The sequence below is a fragment of the Bos indicus genome, chromosome 7 (assembly GCF_029378745.1).
Source record: "Bos indicus isolate NIAB-ARS_2022 breed Sahiwal x Tharparkar chromosome 7, NIAB-ARS_B.indTharparkar_mat_pri_1.0, whole genome shotgun sequence".
Classification (NCBI taxonomy): Eukaryota; Metazoa; Chordata; class Mammalia; order Artiodactyla; family Bovidae; genus Bos; species Bos indicus.
In genome coordinates this window covers 16053376-16070053 of record NC_091766.1, presented here as the reverse complement: position 1 = coordinate 16070053, position 16678 = coordinate 16053376, and the positions used below count along the sequence as shown (strand labels likewise).

The 16678-nt window shown below is 49.0% G+C and overlaps 1 protein-coding gene across 6 annotated transcripts in view; it reads right to left on the bottom strand.

Moving 5' to 3' along the window:
- Nucleotides 1-16678, bottom strand: part of ARHGEF18 (Rho/Rac guanine nucleotide exchange factor 18) — a 100163-nt gene that overhangs the window by 42060 nt on the left and 41425 nt on the right. Inside the window, exon 1 of one of the 6 annotated variants that reach the window (XM_019964224.2) lies at nucleotides 11441-15969. The exons of the other annotated variants lie outside the window; for them this stretch is intronic. The gene's annotated coding sequence lies outside the window, so the exon portion shown is untranslated. Of the gene's footprint in view, nucleotides 1-11440; nucleotides 15970-16678 lie in introns of those variants that run through there. 6 annotated transcript variants of the gene reach the window in all.

The window sequence follows — 16678 nt, the reverse complement described above, 5'->3', positions numbered from 1 at the left end:
AGGGGAAATCAAACACTTGACGCAGGTCAGTGGGTTTCTCTTTCAGTAGATAAAAACCATTCTGTTCAAGGAGGAAGGCAGGAAAGAAAAACACAAACCTACAACGCTAAAAGGAAAAACAAAACTGAACCTTGCTTGCAATGGCCTGGGAAATTATTCAAGGGCACTGCACGTCTGTGAAGAGAACTGAAATGGTGTCAGAGGTTGGGGAGGCTTAGCAAGAAGACCTTTCATGGGGAGTTCCCAGTGCACACACACCTGCCAGGAACTCCTGTCCCCTCTGTAGGTGTGTCCCTCACCGTATTTACAGGATCAGAATCATGGGCCTAGAAAGAGAACAGGAAAAATCAGGAGTCTGTTGTAAAATCAGGTGGTGGCAGACTCTGGCCCTTGGGCCAGCGACCGGTTTTAGTCAATAAAGTTTTATCGGCACCCAGGCCACACCCACTTGTTGTCTGGGACTGCTTTAGCAGGTAGGGCAGCTGTGACCAAGGCTCTGTGGCCTGCAGAGGCTGTATTTACTCCTGGGCTTTTTATAGAAAAAGAATGCTGAGCCCTGGTCTACTGTATCTAATTGGTTTGTTTTGGAAAGGAGGGCCTATTCCCTGCAATCAACATGCACCCAGAAGGGCTCATGTGATACTCCCCTTTTTAATTCCTGACACACACAGGGAATGGAATAAAGGAAGCAGGGAAGTGGTTTAGCTGTGTGGAGTCATTACTGAATTCCAGAGCCCTGAAACGGCTCATGTTGGTAGCAAACAGGTATGAGGGGTGGGTTTCTGACCATCTCAAGATCCCCACTGTCCTGAGAATGCTGGTTCTAACTGGCTCCTACATTTGGAAAATTCCAGAACCTTGCAAAACCTTCATTAGTATTCCTTTTAGTACTGCAACGCTGTGAGCTTGAATACATTTTAATATATCTCATGTCTCAAGGTCAGGGAGAAAACACTTTTCATGTGCTTATGTAAGCTAGGTGGAGGGCTGGGCAGACAGAACTTTTTTTCCCTCTCTAAGGCAACAAGACTTTTGTATTTAAGAGGGTGGTATCTGAACACATGGAGAAGGAGCAGATTATGCAGAGGACAGGCAAATAGCCAAACATTTTGACCCACTGTAATGTATTAGGCACCAATTTATACTTTACAGCAAATTATACCCACAGAGGATTCAGATTTAGACGCTTCCCAAGCAAGGAACTAGTTCTCCTTAAGGTCAATCTCTTTCCTCTCCTCACTTAAACTGGGCTCCTGAGAGCGAGCTCGAGTCCAACCCTTAATTTTAAAATACCTGGAAGTTACGATGTGTTCTAAAGAATGTACGGATTAAGTACTAGCAACTCCTGTAAGCCTGTTCTCATTTACAAGTCACTGGAAACACAGAGCTCCTGCGGTGGGTGGCATAAAATCCCCCCCAGTTTCATGTCCACCCGGAACCCCAGAAGGTGGCCTTATTTGGACATGGGGTCTCTGCAGATATAATCAAGTCAAGGATCTCAAGATGAGATCATCCCGGATTTAGGGTGGGCCCGAGATCCAAATGATGGTGTCTTTATAAGGGAAAGAAGAGGGATATTTGGACGCGGAGAGACACACAGATATGGAGACAGGCACCAGAGGAGGAGGCCACGTGAAGACGGAGGCGGAAGAAAGGATTAACAAGGCCCTATTGCACAGCACGGGGAACTACATTCAATAGCTGGGGACAAACCACCAGGGAAAAGAAAGTGGAAAAGAATATATAGGGACTTCCCTGGTGGTCCAGTGGCTAAGACTCCACACTCCCAACGCAGGCGGCCTGGGTCTGGTCCCTGGTTTGCGAACTAGATCCTGCATGCTGCAACAGTTCGCATGCCTCAACTAAGACCCAGTGCGGCCAAAATAAATACTTATTTAAAACAAAACAAAACACAGCTAGATCCAGGTGACAACATGGATGAAGCCTGAAAACGTTACATTAAGTAAAATAAATCAGATGCAAAAGGCTGCCTGTTGTGATTTCATTGATAGGAAATGTCCAGAATAGGCAAGTACATAGAGATGGGAAGTAGATTTGTGCCTGGGGATGGGGAAAAGGGGAGTGATGGCTAATGGGTACGAGATTTCCATTGTGGATGGTGAGAATGTTCTGGAATTAAGACAGTGGGTATGATTGCACAACACTGTGACTATATTACAAACCACTGACTCATACGTTTTAAAAGGGTGAATATTATGGTATATGAATTTTCCAGGCAAGAATACTGGAGGAGGAACCATTCCCTTCTCCAGGGGCTCTTCCCAACCCAGGGATTGAACCTAGGTCTCCCTCATTGCGGGCAGATTCTTTACTGTCTGAGCCTCGAGGGAAGCCCCATGAATTATAATACCCCAATTAAAAAAAGGAGCAGCAGAATGGTTGAGCCTGTGAATGGCAGAGCTCACCCCAGTAGGTGGGGAAGTCTTCCCCTTTGATTGAAGCTCTGGGAACATTCTAGAAGAAGGAAAAACACCCCAAGGAAGGTTTTAGCTTCCTGATCATCAGCGGGGCTGGGGTGGAAGGGGGAACCTGGTGACAGATTTGGAAGCACTGATTTACCAGGTGGGACTTAAAATAACTGTTCCTTGGATTTCTGGAGGAGACCACTGTGGTTGCACTTCATTTAAGGAAAAAACTATCCATTTATTCATTTTGAAAGACGTGATTCTTTAAAGTTAAAAACACAAAGAGCAAAGTTGCATTCACTGTTGCAATTCTAGGACCTGGTTCACAGCAGGTACCGGATAATAAATAATCTGCTGAATGAATGAATGACCGAGTGAGCGAATGAACAAACACACCCAGACGCTGTGGGAGCGCTCCACTAGCAATAACAGCCCTAGGAAGCAAGGAGTGGTATGTTTGTAATGCGATGGACAGGAAACCAAGGATTAGAGAGTTCAGGTAGCCTCCCCAACAGGACAGAAGCAGACCCAAGTGCCCTGCTGTCATCTTTGTGTCCAGGTGCTCATGGTCCTGTGTGCAGAGAAGGGGCCTCGAGGCAGGCCAGCAAAGGAGGAGTGACAGTGGCCTCCTGACAAAGGCCTGCAGTGAGAAGGGAAAGTGAGGCAGGGCAGGGCTGTGAGCCGGGGGCTCCCGAGTCAGACAAGAGGAAAACCAGGTGTGCTGTGCGCTCAGTCACTTTAGTTTTGTCTGACTCTTTGCAATCCCACGGACTGTAGCCCGCCAGGCTCCTCTGCCCATGGGATTCTCCAGGCAACAATACTGGAGTAGGTTGCCCTGTCCTCCTCCAAGGGACCTTCCTGACTCAGGGATCGAACTCGCGTCTCCTGCATTGGCAGGTGGATTCTTTACTGCTGAGCCGCATGGGAAACCAGGTGTGCAATTTTGCTATTTTGTTTGTGTCAATCTACCACAAACAATGGCTGAGAACAACACAAATATATTCTCTTTTGGTTCTGGAGGTCTGAAGTCTGAAACAGCAGGGTTGCGATCCTTCCAGAGGCTCCAGGGTAGAATGTTTCCTGACCTCTTTCAGCTTCTAGAGGCTGCCTGCTTCCCGTGGTTCGTGGCCCCTTCCTCCATCTTCAAAGCCAGCATCTTCTTTTGAAAAATGTTTTATACATGTTTATTTATTTATTTTTGGCTACACGGGTGTTCACTGCTGTGCACAGGCTTTCTCCATTTGCAGTGAGTTGGGGCTACTCTCTAGTTGGGGTATGCGGGCTTCTCACTGTGGTGGTTCCTTTTGTTGCAGAGCATAGGCTCTAGAGCTCTGAGGCTTAGTTGCATTGAAGCATGTGGAATCTTCCTGGACCAGGGACTGAACCCATGATCCCTGAATCAGCAGGCAGATTCTTAACTACTGGACCACAGGGAAGTCCTAAAGCTAGCATCTTCTAACCTGTCTCTGACCTCTGCTTTGGTCATAGCATCACCTTCTCTGACCCAGACCCTCCCGCCTCCCTTGCATAAAGACCCTAGTGACGACACTGGAGCCATCTAGATAACCAAGGATTATCTCCCCACCTCCAGATCCTTAACTAACTCACACCTGCAAAATTCCTTTTGGCCACGGTAGGTCATCTATTCAAAGTTCTTGGGGGTTAGGACATGGGCATCTTTGGGCCATATTTCCACAGGATCAATGGGGTGGGAGAGGTCCGCTATAGTTCCAGAACAGAAAAGAGATGTAGATGTCTCCTTGATCTCTAGAACCACAACTCTCCATGAATAACACCTTGGTGTGTGTGTGTGTTAGCTGATGCCTGCTGGAAATGGCCAGAAAAGCCTGGAAAAGCAAGGATGGGAAATCAGCCGGCTGAAGGGCATCAGGCTTCTGAGGCTGGTTACATAAGCACACGAGTCAGGTTGCTGTTCTGCTGTCAGATTTCATTTTTGAAGGTTTTCACATCACTTTGCTGCTGGATTCTCCAACTCTCCCCTCCCCGCCTCTTCCCCCAACCCCTAGCAGGCAGCGCCTGCTTTCTAAATAGACACCGTGGGACTTTCCTGAGGGTCCAGCTGGCTAAGACTCCTCGCTCCCCATGCAGGGGGCAGGGGTTCCATCCCTGGTTGGGGAACTTGATTCCACATGCCCCAACTAAAGATTGCGAGTGCCATGGGTTACCCTTCTGCCCCGCTCCCCTTCCATCCCAAAGAGCTACAACTTCAGGGTCCCTGGTGGTCTACAGATGAATACTTTTCAATGTTCTAGACCTCTGAAAGACCCTGGGATGGGGTGGAGGTGGGGAGGCGAGAAGAGAGCCTTGATCTGACGGGAGGGCACAGTCTTCCCCAATCTTCAAAGCAAGACAAACTTGGAGAGAGCTCCAACTAGCCAGACCAGTGAGGGTAGGCTCCTGGGAGCTGCAGGCTGTGTAGGGAAGCGTTCTCCTAGCTGATGACGTTGGGGCCCAGCATCCATCTGGTCACCTCCGTCACCCTCTCTCCCACACTACCACCGACAAAGCCCTCACTCATCTACCTGTGAAGCGACCTGAACTCTGTCCTCTTTCTACAGTCCTTGTTTGTTTGGGTTCAACGGATCATCACCTCTCAGGCCACCCTGTCTCCAGACTCCCCCCTTTCCTGTTCCGCCACCCGAGGATGGAGGCCGCCATTGGGTCCACCCTGGCCTATAAGATACGATGGATGGCACATCATTTCCTGACTCTGAGCCTCTGTACACCATTCTCCCTCTGCTCACAGCCGCTGAGGCCTGGCCTGGCCACCACCCCTCCACAGAGGACTCTCCCGCCTGGGACACAGCCAGGGTGACACTGTGACCCCAAGTCTCTGCCTCAACTGGCCTGTCCTAACGGACAGCACTGAGGACCCTAACTGTCTCCCACGTGGCAGGGACCTGAGTCTATAATCTACTTTCTCGTTTAGTCGCTAAATCACATCCGACTCTTTGTGACCCTATGGGCTGTAGCCCACCAGGCTCTTCTCTCCATGGGATTTCCCAGGCAAGAATACTGAAGCAAGTTGCCATTTCCTTCTGCAGGGGATCTTCTTGACCCAGAGATTGAATCCGGGTCTCCTGCATTGCAGGTGGATTCTTTACCACTGAGCCACCGGGGAAGCCCCTCAACAGCTTTCTTGAAATGGAATTAAAATACTACGTAAGTCATCCTTTTCAAGTGTACAGTCCGATGGCTTTCAGTTTATTCAGAGTTGTGTGTCAGTTTCAGAACATTTTCCTTACCCTCAAAAGGAAGCCTGGACCCCTTAGCTGTCACTCACCATTTCCCCCTCTCCCCACCCCAGGCAACCACTAATCTACTTTTCTGGTGTCTCCATGAATTTGCCTGTTCTGGATATTCTGTGTAAATGGAATCAGACCCTATGTGGCCTTTGGGGACTGGCTTCTTTCATTGAGCTTTCACACAGTTTTGAGACTCAGCCAAGTTGTAGAGTGTGTCAATGCTTCATTCCTTTGCACTGCTGAAGAACAGTCCACCGCATGGATGGCCCACATTTTCTTTCACCCATTCTTCCTTTTTTTTTTTGGCCACACTGCATGGCTTGTGAGGTCTCAGTTCCCTGACCAGGGACTAAACTGGAGTCACAACAGTGAAAGCCTGGAATCCTGAGGCCACAGGGAACTTCCTGGCCCACGTTTTCTTTATCCATTCATCAGCTGATGGACATTGAGATTGTTTCTACTCTTTGGCTGTTGTGAACAATGCTCCTGTGATGTTTTTGTGCCAATTTTTGTGTAGACCTAGGCTTTGGCACCCCAGTCCAGTACTCTTGCCTGGAGAATCCCATGGACGGAAGAGCCTGGTGGGCTGCAGTCCATGGGGTCGCTAAGAGTCCGACACGACTGAGCAACTTCACTTTCACTTTTCACTTTCATGCATTGGAGAAGGAAATGGAAACCCACTCCAGTGTTCTTGCCTGGAGAATCCCAGGGACAGGGGAGCCTGGTGGGCTGCCGTCTATGGGGTCTCACAGAGTCGGACACGACTGAAGCGACTTAGCAGCAGGAGGCTTTCTTTTCTCTTTGGCACATACCTAGGGGTGGAACTGCTGGATCTTATGGTAAATCTAATGTCTGACCTTTAGAGGCACTGCCAGACTGTTTTCACAGTTGCTGCCCTGTTCTACAGTCCTACCAGCAGTGTCTGAGGGTCTCCATCTTTCCATCTTCCTGTTTCTCTTTCAGTTCTTAGACAGAGAGCCCCTGAGGGGATGATGCAAAGGGTCACAAGGATCTGCCATCACTCCCATGTCCTGGCATGATGAGAACTGACTCCCAGATGACCCAGAGCTGATTCCCTTACTGCCATGATGCCCAGGGATGCTCCCCATTGTATCTGGTCAGTTACTGTCCATTTCACTCTTATGAGGGGACGGAGGAGTACACTAACCCTACTGTGGATGACTTCACAAGTTATTCTTCTAAATTCAATTTCCCTCTGAAAATTAATCTCAGCAAATCAGAGTCATCCATGAACAGTGTAACTGTCCTGGTGTGCTGCAGTCTTCGGGGTTGCAAAGAGTCAGACACAACCGAGTGACTGAACAACAAATTGTCCTCATGGGATCACAATGGATTCCAGCCAAGCAGTCTGATGGGGTCCTGCCGTCCCTGCACCCCACACTGTGATGGAGGGGGCACCCACTTAGACCCTCTTACTGTGGCCTTTCTCTCCTCCTGAAACCCATCTGTAGGAATGACCAGCTGATAAAATGTCCCGGCGGTTGACAGTGGTGACAGTTGTGTGAGCTTGTGAATGTTCTAAAACCCACAGAAAGGCACCCTTTAAAAGGGTGAATTTTATGGTATGTGAATTATGTTTTAATGAAGCTTTTTTTTTTTTCTTTTAAAGTGACATGCATTTACAGATGTAGAGAAGAGACTTGTGGACATGAGGTGGTGGTGGTGGTGGTGGTGGTGGGAAGGAGAGGGTGGACGACTAGAGACACTTGCACTGACATTTACACCATTTCCTCCTCCAGAGGATCTTCTAATTCAGGGATCGAGCTTGCATCTCCTGCACTGGCAGGTGGATTCTTTACCGCTGAACCACCAGGGAAGCCATATATGCACTACCGTGTGTAAAACAGATAGCTAGTGGGAACTGCTGTATAGCACAGGGGGCTCAGCCCCGCGCTCTGTGGGATGGGGGCGTGGGAGGGAGACTCAAGAGGGAGGAGGTATATGTATACAGGAGAAGGCAACGGCACCCCACTCCAGTACTCTTGCCTGGAAAATCCCATGGACGGAGGAACCTGGTGGGCTGCAGTCCATGGGGTCGCTAAGAATCAGACACAACTGAGCAACTTCACTTTCACTTTTCACTTTCATGCATTGGAGAAGGAAATGGCAACCCACTCCAGTGTTCTTGCCTGGAGAATCCCAGGAACAGCAGAGCCTGGTGGGCTGCCGTCTATGGGGTCGCAGAGATTCGGACACGACTGAAGCGACTTAGCAGCAGCAACAGCATGGCTGATTCACCATTGTTGTGCAGCAGAAACTAACGCAACATTGTAAAGCAATTATATGCCAGTTAAAAAAAATTGACATGCATTCAGAATGTAACCACCTGCAATATGTTAAATATATAGCCCCTTCCTTAAAATCTTTAGAATAATTTTCTCAAGATATGGTGATACTTTGAACAAAACCAACTGCAACTTTTTTTTTTAGATTCTTTTTTTTTTTTTAATTTTATTTTATTTTTAAACTTTACAATATTGTATTGGTTTTGCCAAATATTGAAATGAATCCGCCACAGGTATACATGTGTTCCCCATCCTGAACGCTCCTCCCTCCTCACAACTGCAACTTTAATCTCAATGGCAACTATGAATCTACTCAAGAACCAAAGCAGAGAAGCAGCATACCAGTTGAATTTAGTTAGCCTGCTTACCTCTGTGTTTAGCTGTGGCTCTCTTTGCAACCGTATGGATTGCAGCCCACCAGCCTCCTCTCTCCATGGGATTTTCCAGGCAAGAATACTGGAGTAGGTTGTCGTTTCCTTGTCCAGGGACTGAACCTGAGTCTCCTGTGTCTCTGGCATTGCAGGTGGATTCTTTACCGCTTACACCCAAGGCAATTTTACCGTTTACGCCCAAGGCAATTTTACTGCTTACACCCAAGGCAATTTTAATCGCACACTCAAAAAAAGCGTAGCTGCAGGGGTCCTTTCACTGAGGCCTCCTGGAGGACATTATTTGAATCAGACTGCCCCTCCCCCATCAGCCACATTCCTCCTCCAGAAAAATTCCTAGTGGCCGCTCAGGAGCTGTGCAGGGAATTGCTTTGCACCTGGAGAGAGGGTTTACAAACCAAGAGCAGCTCTTCACCACTTTCAGGGGAAAAGTAAAGTTTAAGTCACAAATAATGAAGAAACAGTGACTAGCTGGACCTAACAAAGCCTCTGGGCTTAAAATGACTTAAGAGAGCCTAGAGGAAAATGTTTAAAAAGTCATGGGTGGAATTTGCGGAAATGGAAACAGGACCCAGGACGAGTGAAGAAAAATGAAGGAGACCTTGACACGAGGATCAGAAATATGCTAAGCACGTGGAAGGTAAACAGCCAGGGAGGCACAGCTGGTGACCACAGCCCTAGGCCGGGGGTGGGGTGGGGGTGCGCTGGTGACAAGGGCAACTGGCTGTAATCGCTACTGTGTGACAATGAAAAGTATACCAAGGTTTCCACCAGGAACAATGTACGTGCTACCACGCTTTCAATGTGGGGGCGTTCTTACCTCGACTGAAGAAAAAAAGAGAAAGAAAAGAGATTCAAAGAATCTCCTTTCTCTCCTTCATGCCACTGAAGCGGGAAGTAAGCGATACACAATGCAAACAAGTTACACTGACCAGAATTAAAAAAACTACCCCACTCCTTTATTTTTGGGCTGAGCTGTGCTGCATGCAAGATTTTAGTTCCCTGACCAGGGACCAAACCTTTGCCCTGCAATGGAAGCACAGAGCCCTAGACACTGCACCGCCGGGGAAGCCCCTCTTACTCGTTTTTGCACAGCTTCTTCCACCCCCTTAGAAGGGCTTGACCCACAGAACTAGCAAACTACTGATAAAACATAAATTGCAACCCAGTCCAAACAACAACTGAGATGCTCACATTCTCCAGACTCTTTATTACTCGGAATGTCGACTGAAAAATATGGGCCTGAGATTTAAAAAAAAAAGAAAAAAGAAATAATGCCATTTGCAGCAATATGGATGGACCTAGAGTATTAAATGAAGTCAGTCAGAGAAAGACAAATATCATATGGTATCATTTACAGGTGGAATCTAAAGAAATGATACGAATGAATGTAACTACAAAACAGAAATAGACTCACAGACATAGAAAACAAACTTAGGGTTACCAAAGGGGATGGCAGGAAGATAAATTAAAAATTTGGGATTAACATACACACACCTGTTGTTTACCTGTTTATATATAAAACAGGTAAACAGCAAGGATCTACTGTATAGCACAGGGAACTATCGTGTAAAAAACTATAACAGAAGAGAGTATGAAAAAGAATGTATATATGTGTGTATATATACATATAGGAATATACATATATGGGAATATATTTGTATATATGGAATCCCCGGTAGCTCAGCAGTGAAGAATCTGCCTGAAATGCAGGAGATGCACATTTGATCCCTGGGTTGAGAAGATCCCCTTGAGAAGGAAACGGCAACCCACTCCAGTATTCTTGCCTGGGAAATCCTATGGACAGAGGAGCCTGGTAGGCTACAGTCCATAGGGTCACAGAGTCGGACACAACTTAGTGACTAACCAACAACAAATATATATATGTATCACTGAATCACTCTGCTGTACACTTGAAAGTAAAACAACATTGTAATCAACTATATTTCAGTAAAAATAAAAAATTAAAATACAGACCTGGGGGCATACCACATGCACAGAATATATAACATTTATTGAGCATTCACCATATGCCAGGGGCTGTGCTTCCCACCTTACATGTATTACCTCATCAAATCCACAACTGATCCTCATTCTGGGTTTAAAGATGGGGAGACTGTGACTTAAGTGGTGGAAACTGGGACCAGAAGAACCCAGATGTGATTTGACACTTAAGCCTGTGCTCTTGACACTTCTCCATACAACTCCAGAATTAATCATTCACCCGGATACCTGCAAAACCATCCCCACATCGCCCTTGGCCATAGGGCTGTTCACCTGTCCTGAACTTTCTCTAGTCAACAAGAAGAGACCTGCCCGTCTACGATCCTGGCTGGAGTTCCACTCTCCCCCAAACGGAGACAAAAGGAAGAAAAGTTGTGTTCTTCATTTCCGAGGTAAAACTTCGCCAACGCTTTTGATCCCCTGGGCCAGCCATCTCTTCTACCACTTCGATCTCAACAGAGAACCAGGTAGAAGAGAGGAGGAGAAGACAGCTACAATAAACCATGCAAGGACCAAGGGCCTCTGATTCCTGCACCGCACCATCTAAATTCTCCCACAAGAAAGAAACTGGAGGGAGAACTAAAGACCCAAAGCACACACACTTCCTATGATTTTGTGACCCTAACGATCAACTGGCAGGAGGACGTGGGCTCCACGGAGTGAGCGATGCTCGGGGGCTTCAAGTCCCCCAGTGCTGAGTTATCACCACATCTCAGGTCCTGCCCCGGGAGCTCCAGATCCCGGACGCCGAGTCCTCTCCCTGTTGAACCAGGGAGGTTGCACTGCCCGAGGGCTGGGGCTCGGCCGGAGCCGGCGGGCATCGTCTGAACTGTGCCTTCTCCAAACAGAGCCTGCATGCACGGAAGGGACAGCCTGCACTGCAGGATCCACCCACCAGTTTGGACGAGCCCACGGGGGCCGGCCCCGAAGCCGAGGCAGCCTCGGGGGTCCTGCGCCCGAGGCCACCCGCGGGAACCGACGACGCCTTCGTGGGGCCCGAGGCCTCCTCCCGAGCCTCGTTCTCCTCAGACCTGCCCCGCCGCCCTCACCTCAGTCCGCCGCAGGTCACTCGCCGCCCGCAACTCCGTTAGCTTCCCCACCGCTGCTGCAGCCCGGCCTCCCGGGGTCCACGGCTGCCCTCGGCTCGGAGCCGGAAGCGGGAAGCCACGGGGGTGAGATGCGCACGCGCGGCCTCGCCCCCAAGGGCGGATCAGAGGGTGTGGACGCGGAAGGGGGCGTGGCTCGAGGGTCGGTGGGTCGCACGAACCTGGGACATTAAGGCTTATCCTGGTGATGATGCAGGCAGGGGTCTTTAGCTCGAGCTTAGGCAAGGCGAAGGGACTGAAAGGTACTTTCGAGGAGGGTGAGGGCGATCCTTGAGGGGCGGGTCAGTCGGGCAGAGGGGCGTCTAGGGGAGGGAGGTCATGAGAGGAAATCAGCGGGGTTGGGAGCCGTTTGGGGGGAGGCGGTCAGTGGGGCCCCGAGGTATTCGCGGGACTGGGAGGCGCTTAGAAGGAATCTTAAGGAGAGATTATTGGGGTTGAGGGAAGTTTTGTGGAGTCATCGGGGACGTGGGTAATTAGCAGGTCTGGGAGGGGTTTCCTGGTAGAGGATAGCAGGGCTGGGCGGGGGGCGACTTGGGGAGTTAGGGGTATCTAGAGGCAGAAAGTGGGGTACCGTGGAAGCCTGGGGACATCAAAGGGGGATTAACCCCGGGGGAGAGAAGTGTGAGAGGGGAGGATGCAAGAAATGGAGAGAACAGGTCTGTCTCCTGCGAAGAAGTGGCATCCTAGGTTACAGGAAGTGAAAATTTACAAGTCTTGAAAACATGAGTCATTTATCTCTCAGGTGATCCCAGACACTGCAACATAGATACCACCGGATACCCCAAACACATTTCAGAAACCCAGGCAGATACCATCAGATACTCAAAACTCACTTTCAGGCATGGGAAAATAGACACCCCTTGTAGATCCCTTCTCACGGAGAAGGCAAGGGCAACCCACTCCAGTACTCTTGCCCAGAAAATCCCATGGACGGAGGAGCCTGGTAGGCTGCAGTCCTTGGGGTCGCTAAGAGTTGGACAAGACTGAGCGACTTCACTTTCACTTTTCTCTTTCATGCATTGAAGGAAATGGCAACCCACTCCAGTGTTCTTGCCTGGAGAATCCCAGGGACATGGGAGCCTAGTGGGCTGCCGTCTATGGTGTTGCACAGAGTCGGATATGACTGGAGCAACTTAGCAGCAGCAGTAGGTCCCTTAAATACCCCCAAACTATTCAGAATCTGAAAAACATGCCAAATATCTCAAAAGTACTGGACACCTTCATCCAGTAGCCATCAACTACCCACAAACAGGCTTTCAGACACTCTGGAATATATCAAGCCCCACATGGAAACTTCTAGATTCCCTCCAACACAGATGCTATTAGAAACCCCCAAAGGGGTGTTCAGAGGATGAAACACATGCTGGACACCCCCACAGAGGTGTTTTCAGACGCCTATAGACATGCCAGATGCCCCTCCATGTGCCAGCATCCCCTCAAATACCATCAGCCACCCCAGTCCTGAGATTTGTCTAATCCAGGCCCTCCATAGGTGAAGAGGGTGGGTAAGAACCAGGAGAGGAGCCAAAGAGCTTTCACCTAAGGTCCAAGCTAGTCAACCAGGTCAAGATCACCCCCAAATAATCTTACTTCAAAACACACACAATCAGGATGTCCCTAGTGATCCAGTGGCAAAGACTCCATGCTCCCAATGCGAGGGGTCTGGGTTTAATCCCTGGTCAGGGAACTAGATCCCACATGCCACAACTAAGAGTTTGAATGCTGAACTAAAAGTCCTGCATGCTGCAACTGAAAGATCCCACGTGCCTCAACCAAGACCTGGTGCAGCCAAATAAATAATAATAATAAAGCCACACACAATCTGTGTTTGACAGCTCTCAATTTAGAACCTGGGTGGCGGAGTCCCCAAGTGACCTGCCTTCGGTTTAAGTCCAGACTTCATGATCAGGAGAGGGAACACGTCTAGGGAGTTGGAGGGTCCAAAAGTGCAAGAATCCCACCCCAGTGGAGGTCATCAGACACCCACCCCAGTTGAGGTCAGAAGCCCAGACACAGGTACTTTTGAGGTCTCGATGGATCTGTAAATGATCACTCTGAATGCCCATAACTTTTGGACTTTATCCCAAAGGCAGTGGGGAGTCACTGAAAGATTTTAAGCAGGAAGAGTGGCATGATCCTTATATCTAGAGCTCCCTTTGTTACCTTCAGGTTGACAAAGTTCTCCCCTAAACCCTTTCAAGGGGCCTGTCAGAAAGAAGAGGCATCTCTTGTCTTCCTCTTATCCATCTAACCATTTCCTGCTTTTACTGAGTCCTTATCATGGGCCAGGGACTCTGCCAAGAGCTAAGGATCTGTGTTTCTCAGTTTTGCTACTAATGACAGTTCATGCTTGTGCTCAGTCACTCAGTGGAGTCTGCGACGCTATGGACTGTAGCCCCACCAGTTTCCTTCAATGCATGAAAGTCCTCTGTCCATGGGATTCTCCAGGCAAGAATACTGGAGTGGGTTGCCATGCCCTTCTCCAGGGAATCTTCCTGACCCAGGGATCGAACCCAGGTCTCCTGAGTTGCAGGCAGATTCTTTACTGTCTGAGCCACTTGGGAAGACCATAATGTCTGCAGACATTGCTAAATATTCTTCAGGGGGGACACAGTGGCCCTTGGCTGACAGCCATTGGAATTTAAAGTCACCTCATGCAGGCTTTAAAGTCACCCCATGCAGGCTTCCTGGGGGAGGTGGCCTTGCTCTTTGTCTTAGAGAATGAGTAAGAGTTAGGTGGTGGAAGGAGTTCCAGGAAGAGCACTGAATGAGCAAGGCACATGTGACCGGCACGAGTAGCCATGAGACTTCAGGGTGGCCGGGCGAGGGGATCTTGGGGGTTGAGTAGTGGCAGAGAAGGGTGGAGGGCTAGGTGGGGTCAGACCACGGAGGGGCCCCAAAGGTCAAGGCTAGGAACAGGACTATCAGGAATGGCACTCCACCAGCGGAGCTGGTCGCTGGGAAAGCATCTCAGCTTTACCCTGGAGACACTAATTACCTGGAACATGATTCACTTCCTGTTCTGTTCAACTTACAGTGGGGCTGTTTCCTTAAGGGGACAGTCAGTCACATCTAGCTTTGAATATCTGTGATGGGAGGTAAGCTTGTGGTGACTTACACCTGGGTGGTGCCTGCTCTCAGCCTGCTGGAGTGAGACACAGGTGTTCTGGCCTCACGTTGCTCCCTTAGACAGGTGTGGGGCTGTGGTCAGAGCCTAGGGTTAGGGTCTGTAACTAAAAGGCTAGCTTTGCCTCCATAACAAGAGCTAGCACTAGGACTTCCCTGGTGGTCCAGTGCTCTGAGAATCCTTCTGTCAATGCAGGGGACACAGATTCAATCCCTGGTCCAGGAAGATCCCACATGCCATGGAGCAAATAAACCTGTGTGCCACAACTACTGAAGCCCACCTGCCTTAGAGCCTGTGCTCCGTAACAAGAGAAGCTACTGCAGTGAGAAGCCCATGCACCGCAATTAAGAGAGTAGCCCCCATTTGCCACAACTAGAGAGTAGCCCCGATTTGCCACAACTGGAGGAAGTCCACTCAAAGCAATGAAGACCCAGTACAGCCTATAAATAAACACTACAGTGTAAAAAGAGAGATATTGCCAAATGACGATGACAATAGGTGCTACCATTGCCCGTATGTACCCGGCACCATGTTGAGTGCTCATCATTTCTGTGACATGAACTCCAATCTCCCTTGATCTCAAAGGGTTGTCCTGAAAGTCAAATATTGTCTCCAGAACATGGAATTTGACTCCTGCCATCCTGAGAGTAGGCTGGATTGAGTGACCTGCTTCTAGAGAATAGAGAAGAGAAACGGGAAAAATAGCAACCTGGCAGTTGTTAACCTTACCCCGGTGATAAAGATTAATATTCTCAAGGATGTCATGTCGATAGCACTTACCCCCTTATCTGATGAGGCAGAAAGGTTCCCCAAACCCATAGCCCCTCTACAATTTTAAGAAAACACCAGGACTTCCTTGATGGTGCCGTGGGAAAGAATTCACCTGCCAATGCAGGGGACACAGGTTTGATCCCTGGTCTGGGAAGATTCCACATACTGCGGGACAGCTAAGCCCATGTGACACAACTGCGCCCCGTGCTGCAAATACTGAAGCCTGAGAACCTAGAGCGTGTGCTCTGCAACAAGAGAAGCCACCGCAACGAGAGGCCCATGCCCTGCAACACAGACCCAGTGCAGCCAAAAACAAATAATAAATAAATTTTTAAAAAGGGCTTCCCTGGTAGCTCAGATGGTAGAAAAAAAAAACAAAACCCGCCTGCAATGCGGGAGACCTGGGTTTGATCCCTGGGTTAAGAAGATCCCCTGGAGGAGGACATGGCAACCTACTCTAATAGTCTTGTCTAGAGAATTCCCATGAACAGGGGACCTTGGCGGGCTACAGTCCATGGAGTTGCAAAGAGTCAGACATGACTGAGCGACTAATGCTATGCTATGCTATGCTATGCTATGCTATGCTAAGTCGCTTCAGTCGTGTCCGACTCTGTGCGACCCCATAGACGGCAGCCCACCAGGCTCCGCCATCCCTGGGATTCTCCAGGCAAGAATACTGGAGTGGGTTGCCATTTCCTTCACCAATGCATGAAAGAGAAAAGTGAAAGTGAAGTCGCTCAGTCGTGTCCGACTCTTAGCGACCCCATGGACTGCAGCCTACCAGGCTCCTCCGTCCATGGGATTTTCCAGGCAAGAGTACTGGAGTGGGGTGCCATTGCCTTCACAATTAAAAAAGAAAACATAAGACATGGGAATTCTCTGGGCGTCCAGTGGTTAAGAATCCGTACTTTCCCTACTGAGGACATGGGTTTGAGCCCTGACTGGGGAGCTAAGATCCCACAAGCTGAGAGGCATGGCAAAAAACAAACCCATCAAAACCCCAAAACCAATAATGATAACAACCTCCCCCAAAACATCAGGCAAGCCCAGATTAATGGACCTCGTACAAGACACCTGGCTAGCATTTCTCTGGATTGTCAAGGTCATGAATAGTAAGACGAGACAGAGAAACCCTCACAGACCAGAGAGACTAGGAAGACAGGATGATTGAAGAGAATGTAGTATCTGAATTGGATCCTGAAACAAGGAGAACACTAATGAAAGAACCAAACCAAACCTGGTGAAATCTGAATAGAATCCAGAATTGGGTTAATAGTACTGGA